The sequence below is a fragment of the Syngnathus acus genome, chromosome 21 (genome assembly GCF_901709675.1).
Source record: "Syngnathus acus chromosome 21, fSynAcu1.2, whole genome shotgun sequence".
NCBI classification, from domain to species: Eukaryota; Metazoa; Chordata; class Actinopteri; order Syngnathiformes; family Syngnathidae; genus Syngnathus; species Syngnathus acus.
Window position 1 is genome coordinate 7,329,552 of NC_051105.1, and position 13,881 is coordinate 7,343,432.

The 13,881-nt window shown below is 40.6% G+C and overlaps 1 long non-coding RNA gene across 2 annotated transcripts; it reads right to left on the reverse strand.

The window, feature by feature from the left end:
• Positions 1 to 6,747: 6,747 nt before the first annotated feature.
• Positions 6,748 to 12,666, reverse strand: LOC119139859. 2 transcript variants are annotated; one of them, XR_005101468.1, is made up of 2 exons: positions 12,580 to 12,666; positions 6,748 to 8,499 (listed from the first exon to the last, which is right to left on the reverse strand). It is a non-coding gene; the product is annotated as an uncharacterized LOC119139859 (long non-coding RNA). The 2 variants fall into 2 exon arrangements; XR_005101467.1 differs by lacking the exon at positions 6,748 to 8,499 and adding an exon at positions 10,972 to 12,179.
• Positions 12,667 to 13,881: the final 1,215 nt, after the last annotated feature.

Genomic DNA, 13,881 nt, shown 5'->3' on the forward strand with positions numbered 1-13,881 from the left:
GCTCGCCTTTGCATTTCAAGTTGTCTAATCACAGCGGTCCGTAATATGCCTGCAGAAATGCCACGATAGTCTGCGCTTGTGGAGGGCACTCCGCCTCACGCTCTCTCACTGCGATTAGAACTCGGCAGCATATTACAGTGCAGGAGCTCAATTGAATATCGCTCCACTGGGAGCGCGCTCGCTTTAAAGGACTCAATATTCGGGCTCTTTAAGGCACTATAATTCTTCCTTTTTGCACATGTCTCCTACTTATGTGCCTCTGCATTGGCCTTCAATGCTTTTTTTTCTATGCCTTTTATAATTCTCAAGTGTTCAGAGTTTTGGGATGTTTATTGTTTGGTAGATGTTGAAGGCAGTTTTTTTATTTCTTCATATAAAATAAGTCCAATAAAAATGTACCTCAGGTACAGTACACATCACGAGCAAATATTTTCACGTCACATTATGTGCGATGCGTTGCACTTCACATGTGTCGCTGTGCTCATTGGAGAGCAATTAGAGGGATTTTTCTTTTATTTTTTTTGCTTGAGGAAACGGCAACTTGGTCTCAAAAGGAGCCGGGACTTGAGGCCATGCCGCCCTGGCAGCAAATAACATACAGAATAACTGAATTCATAAGCAGCTGGTTTGTTTTCGTGCAAATTCTGTTTTTCTACACTTTGAACATTTCAGCGCTACCGTTTTAAATATCAAAAGCTTTTCACTCTAGTACAGTGGGGCGCACCGGACTATAAAGCGCATTGTCGGCTTTTGAGAAAATTGTAGGTTTTTAGGTGCGCCTTATAGTCTGGAAAATACGGTACTTGGTGTTATATTTTCTATGGTGACAACATAAAGAAAGCCACTAGAATTTCATATTTGTTTGATGTATGCTTGATTTGACATACTGTATGTATGATAATGGTTTGAACTTCAGATTTTAATCCACTGGAAAATATCTACTTGACTTTTGTGTGCCAATTCTGGGTCCTCTTTCTTGCAGTCTTTCTCAGTCTTCAAACATCAAAGATACTTAACTCTGCCAAAGAGTTTAATAGACCAAATCTTAAAAAAAACACCATAAAACTGGTGCTTAATGGAGTGAGTGGAGACATTTCTTTTTCTTTACAACAATTGATTCCTTCATTGTAGCTAACTTGTGTGTTTTGTTGTTATTATAGCTATATACTAACAATGATTAGGAATGTAAAATTGCACTTAACACCGGCAAATTAGTTTCGTGATAACATTTTGACCTACGAAGTGTTTATTTCCATTTCCAAGCCTCAACACATTTAGTGTGTTTAAAAACACAGGAGTCATTTTTGTTAGCATTTGGTTTTGTAAAACATCATAATGATGACCACGACTGCTCCTGACAAAAAAAAAGAAAGTAGAACTTAACCACAGCATCTGTAAAGACAACAAATAATGTTTACTTGAGTTTTCCCTGCCGGAGTTCTGAATTTAAATATAGACGTGGTGGATCTAACAGCACAGGTATTGTCCCCCCCCCACACACACACACACACTCCTAATTAACTGCTGGTTTTTTAATCTGTGGTCGATTGCATCAGAATCCATAAAGAAGACTAATTAACACGACTTAACTATAGTAGGGAAGAATGTCAAACTTGGCGATCGATTCCCTAACAAAAAACTATGCTGAGACTATTAAAATAATTGTATCATTCTTTGACAGCTCTTTAAAGGTTGAAAAAGGTTTTTTTGTGTTTTTACTTAAGTGAACAATTTTTTTTTCCATGAACATTCAGTGTACCTCTTACATGCCAAGGGCATGGATTGGGACATTAACACTCAACGGTGTGTATAAGGGCGGGGGCGAAAGAAGGTTTTGCCGAGTTAAAGCAAACACGATACGCCGCCAGACTCCCGTAGCTTATTATGAGCTGTTGAAGTACTCTCTTCAAAACATGCGTTTAAATATGGACCGTGAAATCTCAGATGGCTTCGCATCCCAGAGGCAACATCAGATCTTTTTGTTCTGAAGATACTCTCGGCTGATTAATTCACACATCAAAACAAAACTGTGCGTTTTTTTTTTCTTTTTGGAGTAAAGCCTCCAACGTCACACGGGGGATTCAAACCCCATCGGAAGTCTTAAACTCAGAAAGGAGCCAGCGTTATGTTTTATTGATTCCTCTCCAGGAGTTTGGAGAGATGGAGGATAAAGATGGAGGATAGTTTTTCTATGTTAGCACGGAGAGCCATGTTAAGGTGTTCAAGGTGTCTCTCCAGACGTGTCCCGTAGCTGCCATAAACAATCTTAGTGGAAGGAACACAACAAGACTAGCTTATATTACAGCTAGCGGGGCCCTTTGCTAGCTGTGAACAACAGATGCTCTGTAACGGTTGTAGCAATTACCTAAGAAAAAGTCACGAATCTTGCGGCTATATAGTGACATATAGCGAGAAAGTCGACCCAAGAGACTGGGATGACGGATAAGTCAAACAGCACATTACGTGGGTTTTATAATTATTTGGCTTGAACCTTATTTGACCTCCACTAAACTTTTGAATACACATATTTGAATACACATATTCATCCATTCAATTTCTCAGTGGTTTTTTTGCATAACTTGCTCTTCTCTAACATGGCACTGAATAGCAATATTCACAATAGGTCTTTGGGCTATTTCACATTCCAAGGACGTCGCCTTCTGTGCCTTTCTGACACTCTTCCAGTCAGTCAACCTGCCGATGACACTCTGGAGCACTCTACACTCGGTGGCCGCTAAGAACGTTCTGTTGCAGTGGTGAGGTACCTCGCAGTGGTGCGGTACTGCTGATCAATTGTTCTATTGGTCATGTGTGGAAGTTTTAATATTAGCCAACCAATCGACAACAAACAAATAAGCAAATTAAGTGCCTCCTATTTTAATAATCGAGTAATCGTTTCGAGGCAATTATTTTTTAAGAAAAGCTCATCCAAATCTTCTAATTTCAGGCTCTCCAAAGTAATAATTCCCTGAATTCTCTCGTCCTTCAAGAAAGCGGACTGATTGATCCGTTGTGTTGAATAAAAATAATGCATTTGCAAACATCTGCTTTTACTTTCGAAAATAATGATCATCAACCCTTCTTGTGTGATATTGCTGACCTATCAGGTGTTCATCACTAAATAATATCAAATAAGCAGAAATAATTGGTCAATAAACTGTAATCAGGGAAAATGTTTTTAATACACTTTAATGCAAATAAAATTGTAACATATTATCCAAGTAATCTATGGAATAATTAATAGAATAATTGATTTTAAAATTATTCGATAATGTCAGCGCTCGTCATATGATGCCAAAATATGCACAGCATGATGAACAGGACTTTTATTTTCAGGAATGAAATCAGGAATTTTGTTGGTCACTTCGTAGCTCTGTAGAACTGTTTTAAATTTTGCTGTTCAGCAGTTGTCCAAAGAAATTTGGAAAAATTAGACAGTCAGACATTAGACAGTTAGACGCCCATTCACAAGTTAAAAGAAGGTCAAATTAGACCTGCAAAGTTTTTAGTATATTTTAAGTTGGGACATTTTGGAGTGTACTTCCTTTAATTCAGAATTCACAACAGTGTCACGCATCCAAGTTTGCGCAGTACATCTAGAGTTTCACATTTGCAAAGCATTTTCCAATAATTAACATGACTTGACTCAGTAATGCAAGTCCACATTGTTATCTGTCCAGAGCCACGATTATTATAATCCACAATGACTACCTCCACCAAGAAGATAACAGTGAGGCCCCTGAGGCATGGGGAATGGGCCAAGAAAAAAAAAAGAAATAAAAAGTCCCATTACACAGTCAGTTAAAGCAAGGATGTTCCCTTTTTCCTCTCTAGGTGGTTGTTCCCCTTTCACGCAGTTTCTGCTAAATTGTCCGGTGTGATGTATACAACAGCAACAACGTTACGGAGAAGCGGGTGTGGGCGTCACGCTCAGATTGAGGGTTGATCGTCGCTCTATTATCAGCGTTCCTCAGACCAGATCACTGATTGTCGGGATGTTATGTGCGATATAGAGAAAGTGCCTTTACATCAGCTTTTTTTTAATTTAGATTGAAAGTAGACAGATTTTGTCGGGGTTGCTCAGTCAGCAGAACTCATTGTAGTCATAGCATAGAGGAAAAAGCTTGAGCATTGTGAGCAGTCACTAATGTTAATAGGCCTCGCTGCACATCACCCTGTTAAACGCGCATGCTTCACGAAACGGGATGAGACATAGTTATGCAAATCGGATTCAAAGAATTGAGAAAGTAGCTCACGTGGAATAGACGCGTCAACAAGGTGGAGACAGTTGACAATTTGCTAATTAAAGCTGACACATTTTCTCTCTCCACAAGAACAGCTCACTGAGATGTTTGCAGGATGCACTGTGGCGAATATCACATTCCCCACTGGAAGATAATCTTTTGGGGAAATGGAGGATTTCACTTTGCCCCGAGAACACTTGACAACAAGAGCGTAATGCTTTGCACATATTGTTGACACGTGTGTAATGAAAGTGCCTCAACTTCAAACAACTTGTCTGCACGGCAGCCTCGCCGATGCACCGCTGAACAAAGAAGAATGATTTATTACGCCGGTTATTTGTCTGCCTCTCTAAATGCTCGAATTCCCTCTGACAGCCCAAGTAGATAAACTACTCTGGCCCAACGCATGAAAAGCGCCGTACCTGCAAAGTAAAGATTAATCGAGTCCATCAGGAAACAACAGAAACACAATTTGGCCTATTTTGTGAGCTATCTTTTCCCCCATTCAGCCAGGCGGAGCAGAACATTCCCAAGCTATTGTCAACTTAAACATGCAGTGAACAAGCTGGGCCGAGGGGATGGGGGGGCGGTGGTGGCTTTGAGTTCCGTTTTCCCCAGCTGGGGTTGAATTTCAGTCGTGAGACACAATTAATGAAGGAGAGATGAGTGCTTGCGGGGTCGGTGAATGACACTCGGGCGCTGGCAAGCAATGAAAAAAATGAGTTTAGAAGTTTTCTTTCCCCCCACCTCCTTATGTTTGCCCAAGATGAATTGGCTTTTAAGATTTAAGAAAGTCTGCGGCTGAAATACAAAGAGGGGCTCATCTATCAGCCACTTGAATAGTGAGAAAATCCTCTGTCTGTGTTTGTGCGTAGGGGGGATCGAGGGGGGGCTGGCTCAGGCGAGGTATGTTGTCGGTCTCTGATTAGACCTTGGGCAACTTCAACGTCGGGCCTCGGCGCACAAATATCAATCCTCACGTCTTCCACTTCAAATCCTTGGAACCACTGGAGACATTTTCTTCACAGTAAGCCTCCATTTTAAAGATTTGCTTTATCAAAAGTGCCAGCGAGCGTGCGTCCACCGCAGCAGCGCATGTGTTTATTGTGCCAAAAGTCCAATTTGACACAGTCAAACTTTTAAGGGTGCACTACAAAAGGCAGGGATGATGGACGGATGGATGTTCAAAATAGCACCACTGATGCTTTAGCTGTCATGATTTTCTTTAAAATCATCCATATCCGTGAGAGTAAAGAAAAAAAGAACACAGGACAAATCTGTAAATTGGTTTCATTTCATCAGGTGACATAGGAATTGTTATTGACAGCAACAATGACTGCAACATTTAAGGACATTTTCTACAAGACTAAAAATAGTTGTTTTGACATATATTTAATGATAACTTTTTAGGATAAACACCTTTCCAACTTGTCTCTGCTGGAAAGTGACAACGTTAGCCAGGTTTTGACCTGCTACGTGGGGGTCAACGAGATCCAAAGCAAAGCTAAGCTTCCATAAAGACAGCCAATTTATTCATCTGTGGGTGTCTTTTACTCATGGTCAAAATGTTCAGGCACCCACGAGTCTCAGGTTTTAAGACAATTCCCGGTGTTGCCATTCCCAGCCGCTAAACTCAAAATGAAAAAAGAAGAGTGTTCAGTTTAGGTATCTGGGAGTAAGTCTCGCATAACCACAATGTAAACAAAGAAAGTTAACCCAAGATTTATTTGATAAATTATTTTATTGCAGTTGGAATTATTATTATGAATTAATTATGAATTAATTATTATTCCAAAATCAGAATCCGCACATTCCTATTTTATGTTTTTTGCATGGGTGACCTTCAAACAAACGTGAATCTAAAATTACCAGTTACAGTAGTTGAGTAGTTTTCTCACTGGATACGTTAATTATTTGGAGGACTACTTTTACCTGAGTGCAATTTTTGGCGACTCTACCCACCTCTGCTCACAGGCCGCATTGCGACTGCATTAGTCTGAATGGTTTTCTGTCACTGAGGAAAATTAAATCCACGCTGCCTATACACACAAGTTATTTTAATAGTCTAAATCACTCGATCATCATCACTGAGTCGGTTGGGAAGACATATTTGTACTAATCAATCGTAAAATGTTAAAAATGTGTTGACTCCAATGAATTTCTACCCGCCTGAATTGGTGACTGGAAACTATTAGCCACAATTGTTGGTTGGCCTTCGTGATGATTTTTAAGTGAACCTAGGCCTTCAAATAATCACAGGCAAAAACAAAATGTGTGGTGCACTTCCATCCATCAAACACAAACTGGGCGAGTCAATCCTGATACTGAATAGAAAAAAATAGCCATGAATTATAAAACGTCCGCCGTACCTTTGCCCTCTTCACATATAGACAGCATAGCCAATTATACCCCGGGCAGTATAATAGAAAGCTTTTATGGTGTTTCTAGGGTGTCAAGATCTTAATTTTTGATGTCTCTCTGTGTGTTTCCAGGGCCTCTCTAGTTTTTTTTTTTTGAAGTGATAAGAGGTAAACACCCAAAACCAATAACCATCAGCCTGACGATAAATCAAACTGACACTTCTCTAAAAAGGTAAAGCCATAAGAGATGAACGGGTGGGAGATCTTGCAGGACTGCGTTGTATTGTCTTAGCTGACATGAGCCAGTTTTTGTTTACGCCATGATTCACTTGAGTTTGGGCTTCTTGGCAAACAGTTTGGGCAGCAAAGTCCTCTTTCAATAGCAACTGTAGCAAAGTAGGGAGCCGGCATGAATCAAGAGATCAACAAGGGATTCAACGCCATTACACCACCCACTTCTGCAAAAGTAAAAAGGTAATCTTATCAATACTGTATCATAGTGATGTAGTTTATCATGAGGTTGAAATGATCTCTATTTTTACTCGCCAGGTCAATAGTGGAACTTACAGAATCCGCAGTTATTTGTTTACTTTTAATATTTGGCTCAGTGGTTATTAAGCTAACCCAAAGCCCCGGGGTTTTCAGTGAGTCAGTCTAAAGGGTTCAGTGGGGGTCAAAACAAACCTTCTCCATTCATCGTATGATTACAATCCTCTTGGCCATGATTGGCCACAACTGGCCAAGCTACATTGCAAAGGCCATTATATACCAAACACAAGCATATTGCTAGGAAAGCCCTTGAGATTTTTTTCTTATTATTTCTTGTGGAAAGTGCCTTGAGAACACTTCTGCTGTAAACTGGCTCTAAATCAATAGAATTGACTTGACTTAAGGCAACAGGACAGGTCAAATTGAGTTACTGTACTGACACGGTGTTGCATTTTGATTTTGAAAAAAATTGATTTCGCTGGCATGAATAGGTTATAAAAATGTAACATTTTTGTGTACATAGTACATTTTCTGGCCAATTAAATGAAAATTACTGGTTTTCCGCAGCGCAATAAATGCTCTCTCATGGCACACAACTGTGCCCGTAGCCCAGTGTTTGGAAATCTCTGTCTTGGGGGGGGGGGGAAAAAAACATCCTTAAATCCTGTTCTGTACAACCTCTGGTCACACTAACTCCTCATGTGTTAACTTAAAGACCCATGATTGGAGAGTTTAAGGATTTTTAATGGCTCAGTTAGTCTCCGCGGTAGCTCGGGTTCAAGTAAACGGAGACGGATGCCGACAGAGCCGGATTGACACTAAATCCTTAATAGTTATTGGGAAGATATTAAAGGATTACACCACTATGAGTTGCTGAGCCCAAATGATCTGTCAAACATCCTCTTTGAGATTATCACGTTACATGCTGATGTGTCAGACCGACCCCTGTGTATACACACTGTAATTCTCATCAAAATGCGTGTACGTCGTGGCAGTTGTAGAAACGCAGTCTAAATTTGGAGAAGGGGCGCTTCATCGCTCTGACACATGTAGGTCTTGAGTCGCTCGGCTTTACCTCGTCCTCGGAGAGCAATCGCGTAGAGATTGAGCAAAGGTGCGGCCGCCTTAAACAAGTCAGCCACTTTGAGACGTGTGAAGCAACAGAGTGCTGCAGCAGCGCCAGCGGCTCATGGCCTTGGGCCCCTAGCTGTCGGAATCGCAAAGTCACGCTTGAGAGCTCAGCCGGAGATGGAGATGTCGAAATCCTTGATGCCCTGCACAATGAGGCCATTTCATAGTAGATCACGGTAGAGTCTTGCTGGTGGTGAGGGGAGTGGAAAGTCACTTTGACAGGCCACTGAAGAATTTATTGAGATGTCCTGTGGTGTTGAAAGATTTGCATGTCCCTTCAAAAAAAAAAAAAAGAAAGCTGTAGGGGGGATGGAAGAAGGGGCAAAAATAGAAATTGAGGCGAGCCTTCCTGGTTTGACTGCACAATATCAGCTAATTCATGTTGATCTGTCTGATAATCAGTTTAGTTTGAACTTATCGCTTGGTTGAACTCATGACTTTAGAAAACAAATGACAAAACATCAGTCCTAACAAAACAAAACAAAAGATTTTTCATGAACATAAGCGCTTTTTGATTTAAAATTGTCTTGATTTTTCTTCAGCTGCCATGACGGGGAACAGAGGACAAGTGTCTCAAGATTCGATAACATCTCGCGTGCCATCACGCATGGCGACCAGACGAGATTCCTCTTCAATTTTGAATTATACGACCTCACTTTAGCTCTTTGCCTGTTAAATCATTATTAAAGGCTGACTGTACACCGAGTCACGAATTAACTTCAGTCGTGACAACTTCATTAAAGCTTTGCAAACGGACTTGAACACTATCGACTGATGACTTCACTTGCACTTTAGCCTCGGTAGACTCGATACTCTCTCCGAGCCCCAAAATGAAGCCGTAAGACGCCAGCGGTCTGCCAGACGCCAATCAAGTGGCGTGAGCGGTAAGCAGAGAAGGGAAGGCTCGTCTCGTGGCGGACAAAACCATGCCTGCAGCATTCAAGAAAGGAAACGCCGATTGCCTTCTAAGATTATTACGTCTGCATGCAAAGATTTAAGATGCAGGATTTAGCCGGCTAATGTTACGTAAAGCTCATACAAGAGCATGAAGATGAGCTGGCTGCTGGCCAAGCAGCAACATTATTGACAGATGAAGCCCACTCAGATGAGGGGTGAAACGTCTTTTAAGGCAAACAAAACAGTCCAGTTATGATCAATTTAATTCCCTGAGAATGAAATGGCCTGGATGAAAGCGCATAACCACAAGACATCAAAGTCTAACAAATATACCATTGAAGTCAAGAATCACCTTTTATACTGGCGATCCCATTTCCACATAAGATCTTTTTTTAAGTTTAAGGGGAAATTATTCATGACATACCGCAAATCTCCTGTGATTTTGTGCTACTGTTTAGCTTAGCAACTAAGTTCCAATAAATTCAAAAGTCAACTTCATGTGTATGTGTGAAGAAATAAGATCAATACAGATAGGAATGTATTTTTGAAGAGGGAAAAAAAGAAGAGACGAGGTGGATAGTGGTTACCGAGTCAGTGTCAAGGTTTTAAAACCATTCATGCTGGCTTTATTGAAAACCGTAAGTTGTCCATAGGAGTGATTTGTCTTAAATGGTTTGAATTGGAGACAACCACAATTTGAGGAAACAACAAAAGTGCTAGATTGAAACAAAACATTTTTTTCAGAGTGCACTAAAAGCTCACTATGAATCCATATCCTGCTCAAATGTGCGTTTCAAATGATCAGTCTGTAAGATTTTGCGTTGATTTTTCAGACTGCAGTAGCGCCTCAAGGCCACACAGACCTGTGGCTGCCTGGCCTGGGTGAAAATCTGTGAAAGTGACAGTATGTACAAGCCAAGGGGCATGTGAAATAATTTACTTTCATGCTGTACTCCTGTCTAACTGTCACTGTCTCTTAATTCCACTCCGCCGCATATTATAATCTTCTAAATAGTTTTTAAGTACGGTGCTGGGCTTTTTAATATTTTAAAGCTCGCTCCTCTGTGGGGTTTCCTGGTGGCATACTGCGAGTTCGCTGGGGACACTTTCCATTTAGGGCTAGCACACGATATTGACTTGAGAGGTATGTGTGTGTTTGCACGTGCGTGCGTGAGCTGGTTATCTGCACCAATTGTTTGACCTCTGTCTCTTTTTTTAGTCTCTGGCCTTTGACAAAATCTTCTTGCCTGTTGGGAAGGATGGAGAGAAGTTCCTTTAAGGTCAGATGACATTAAACAATACATACAAGCGCTAGTACATATTGCTGCTGTCCATGGTACCTTGGATGTCACACTTGTTTTTCCATGGGCATAAAGTTTGTTTGTTTATCAAATTTGCAAAATGGAGTCAGCGACAGCTAATTTATTTCACAGAACGTTGACTACTATGGCAGAACTCACAAAAATGATTTTAAAAAAAAAAATCTGAATCAGTAAGTAAAAATGAATTGTCACTGTCCATAATAAGTTGTCACTTTAATAAGCTGTCAAAACAGAAAAAAAACTAGTTGTCTGCTCACAAAATAGTTTTAGAAAAATGTAAATCAGCTCCTTTTTGTACAAAAGTAAAACTGAATTGTCACTGTTAATTATAGACAATATCTATTTTTAATAAGATGGCAAAACAGAAAAAAAAACAAGTTGTCTGCTCACAAACTAGTTTAAAAAAAAAAATCTAAATAAGCTTATTTTTGTACAAAAGTAAAAATAAATCATCACTGTCAATTATAGACAATATCTATTTTTAATAAGTTGGCAAAACAGAAAAAAAAAAGTTGTCTACTCACAAAATAGTTTTGCTCTTTTATTGAGTTTCATAGTGCCTGTACTGTGAAGAAAATAAATCACTAGGCACGCAATCAAAACGTGCTCCCACTGCTTTGCCCATGTTTTGAACTGACAAAGTAACAACAACGACAAAAAAAACTCAATTACCGAATAATAGATGAAAAACACACCAGAGCTGAATGTGTTTTTTAGGCTGGCACAAAACACCACATAGTGTATTTGCCATAAAACATTCTTGGCGCTGCCAACATCAAACATTTCATCTTAAATGAGTGCACTTGTGGATTGGGGAACATTTTGCTCTTGTATTATCATCCTTAACATTCTTAGGTTCACATTTGCTCATGTTGCTTCTACCTCTGTTTTTTCCCCACCTTGCAAGTCCCCAAGATCTCAATCTCAGACACGGTTGAATTTATCCCTTTACTATTTACATCTCTCTTTCAGTTGTGTGGTCATCTGCGGATTGTTACAAAAACTTAGTAGGGCGTAATTGGAAAAATAAACAAGTCAAGTATATATAACTGGAAGAATCTACTTAAGTACATTAATAAAGTATGTGTACTTTGTTATTTCTCACCACTACCTTATGGCGACTGCAAATGTAATATTTAACAATAGCAGACGTGTGCGCTTTGTCCCCGAGCATCTCTTCACACCCACTCCCTCCCACAGGTGTACTTCAATGACCTGCTCGGATGGCTTGGAGCGTCTTCTGAAGCTCGGCTTGTGTCCTGCCAGCGACGATGCTTTGGCCGGATTTCAGCTCACGGCAAACACACGGGTAGCCAATGAAATCACTCAAAACAAACATCAGATGTTAAGAAGAAATACAAAACAAAGTCTTCCAGCGCAGTAGTAGAGTAGGACAATGGAAAAAAAAGGAGAAACTGTACGCTAGCTCACAGTTGTCCCTTAAATCTGGAGGCATCGCCGCAATTATCATACCGCAGCGTGTATGTCGCAGTGAGATCAAACCACGCGTTGTAAATTGTTACGCGTGGATATTCCGCTCGCCCCTTTCTCATCTCCACGTCCTTCGGCTGTTCTATTGATTAGTCATGATTGATAGATTACTCCGAGGAGTAGAAAGGTGATTTAAATATTAAACCAAACCTCGGTTTCTGTTGCTGAAAACTTAAAACCGATTTCCCACTGTTCGCCGTCTTGCCGTGTTGTTGAATATATTCATTGGCGCTGTCTTGACTGCTCTGATAGCAGGTGCATGAAAAAATCAAAAGTGTATAAATGATATATTCTCAAGAAGCAGGCTGTTCTGAATTTGCCTCCTCTATGGGATGGAATTGGTCTCTATTAGTCTCACGTTGAGAACATTCAGGTTTTGGAGCAGCTAATTGAAAGTAGCAGCATTGAATGTGATGTCTACATGGTCCTGACAAAACATAATGTACGGGAATAAATCAACGTGATTGCTTATAGTCATGTCGCAACATGGTCACAATTAATGCTAATTTCATTCCATGATGAAAAATCAATGTAATCCATATGTAATTGGGATGAACCCAGCATATTGAATAGCAGCACTCGGGTGGCAACTGGAGATGAGTGAATAATTTATAAATAGTGGCATAGAAGGGGGAACAAAAGTACCTGCAGTACCTTTCCACCCGACATTTGGGGTGGATGACTTTGTCGCTGTTGAGTGCTTTGCAAGACGTCAATTCTTCTCTCCCCCACTTCCTGTAAGGAGTCCAGTTTTTATACAAGGGCAGTCAGTCCAGTTCTCTTTTTTTTTCTGAAAAATTGTTGCGAGTCATAAAATGGCACGATGAAAGAACTGTGAGTAGCTTATTGAAGTCGTACCTTCGGGGTTTGGCTCATGGACAACAACAATGCCTTCCATGGTGTTTTTGTTTCCCCCCCCATATGCACGTTTGAATTAAATTTTTATCACAAGATGTGAAGAGGCTCGCTTCAATTGTTCTCATTACAAAGTTGTGCAGAAAAGTTAATAGTGGAACTTTTTTGTTGTTGAATAGAAAGGCAAACTTTCACAGTGATTCACTCGAACCAGATTATACATTTAGGGTTCCATTGTACATAAACGCTTGCGCCTACTACACAACTGTGATTTAATTTTGGTCATTACGGTGGTACTTGAAAATCAAGTATTTGGAGACTTGGTGTCAAAAAATGAAAAGTACTGCTTTGAGGGACAATGTAAGAATTAGTGTACTGCACTCCCGCATTTTATTGTAACCTCGTTCCTGACGGTGTGCTTGTTTTTCATTATGAATGTTGTCATTCCGTAAGTGACTTTGGCTCTGCTACGTATTGTTGTCACTCCTGTAACTGTGTCACATTACACATTCAGACGGAGTACGCCAAATAAACTTGATTGCGTGCAGGGAACAAAATGTCATGGCGGCGACATGCATAACACATTTCCGCCTCTTTGGCTTGTCTATTTGCACTTGTCGTTTTGCATATCAAGCCTTGCCGGTGTCCGCCGCTTCTTTTTTAACAAGAAACCCAAAACAAAACATGACGGCATTTGTAGATTTGTTAAACACAGTGTTTTTGGCTCCAGATTCAACATACTAATTAGCCCCTAGGAGATTCGACTAAGAGTTTGTTGTGTGTCCCCCCCCCCCCCCCCCCCTTTCTGCCCTCCTTTTCCCTTCCTGAGTTTTAATCAGCCTAATTTCTCTCGCCAGCACGCAGGCACGTTCGGCGGCATATGCGAGAAGCCTCTGTTTGCATAATGTGCTCACGGTCCGCTCCTCGGAGACTGAGCCCTGTTTGTGCATCTATGTGTTTATCTGTGTGTACGTGCGTTTCAAGTTCATTTGTATGTGTTTGGGGAAAATGGGTGTCGACGCCCCCTTCCCCCCTCACACACACCCGAACCTTCATACTCCCCTTTAGTCTGCCGCCCTGACTGCATCTCAG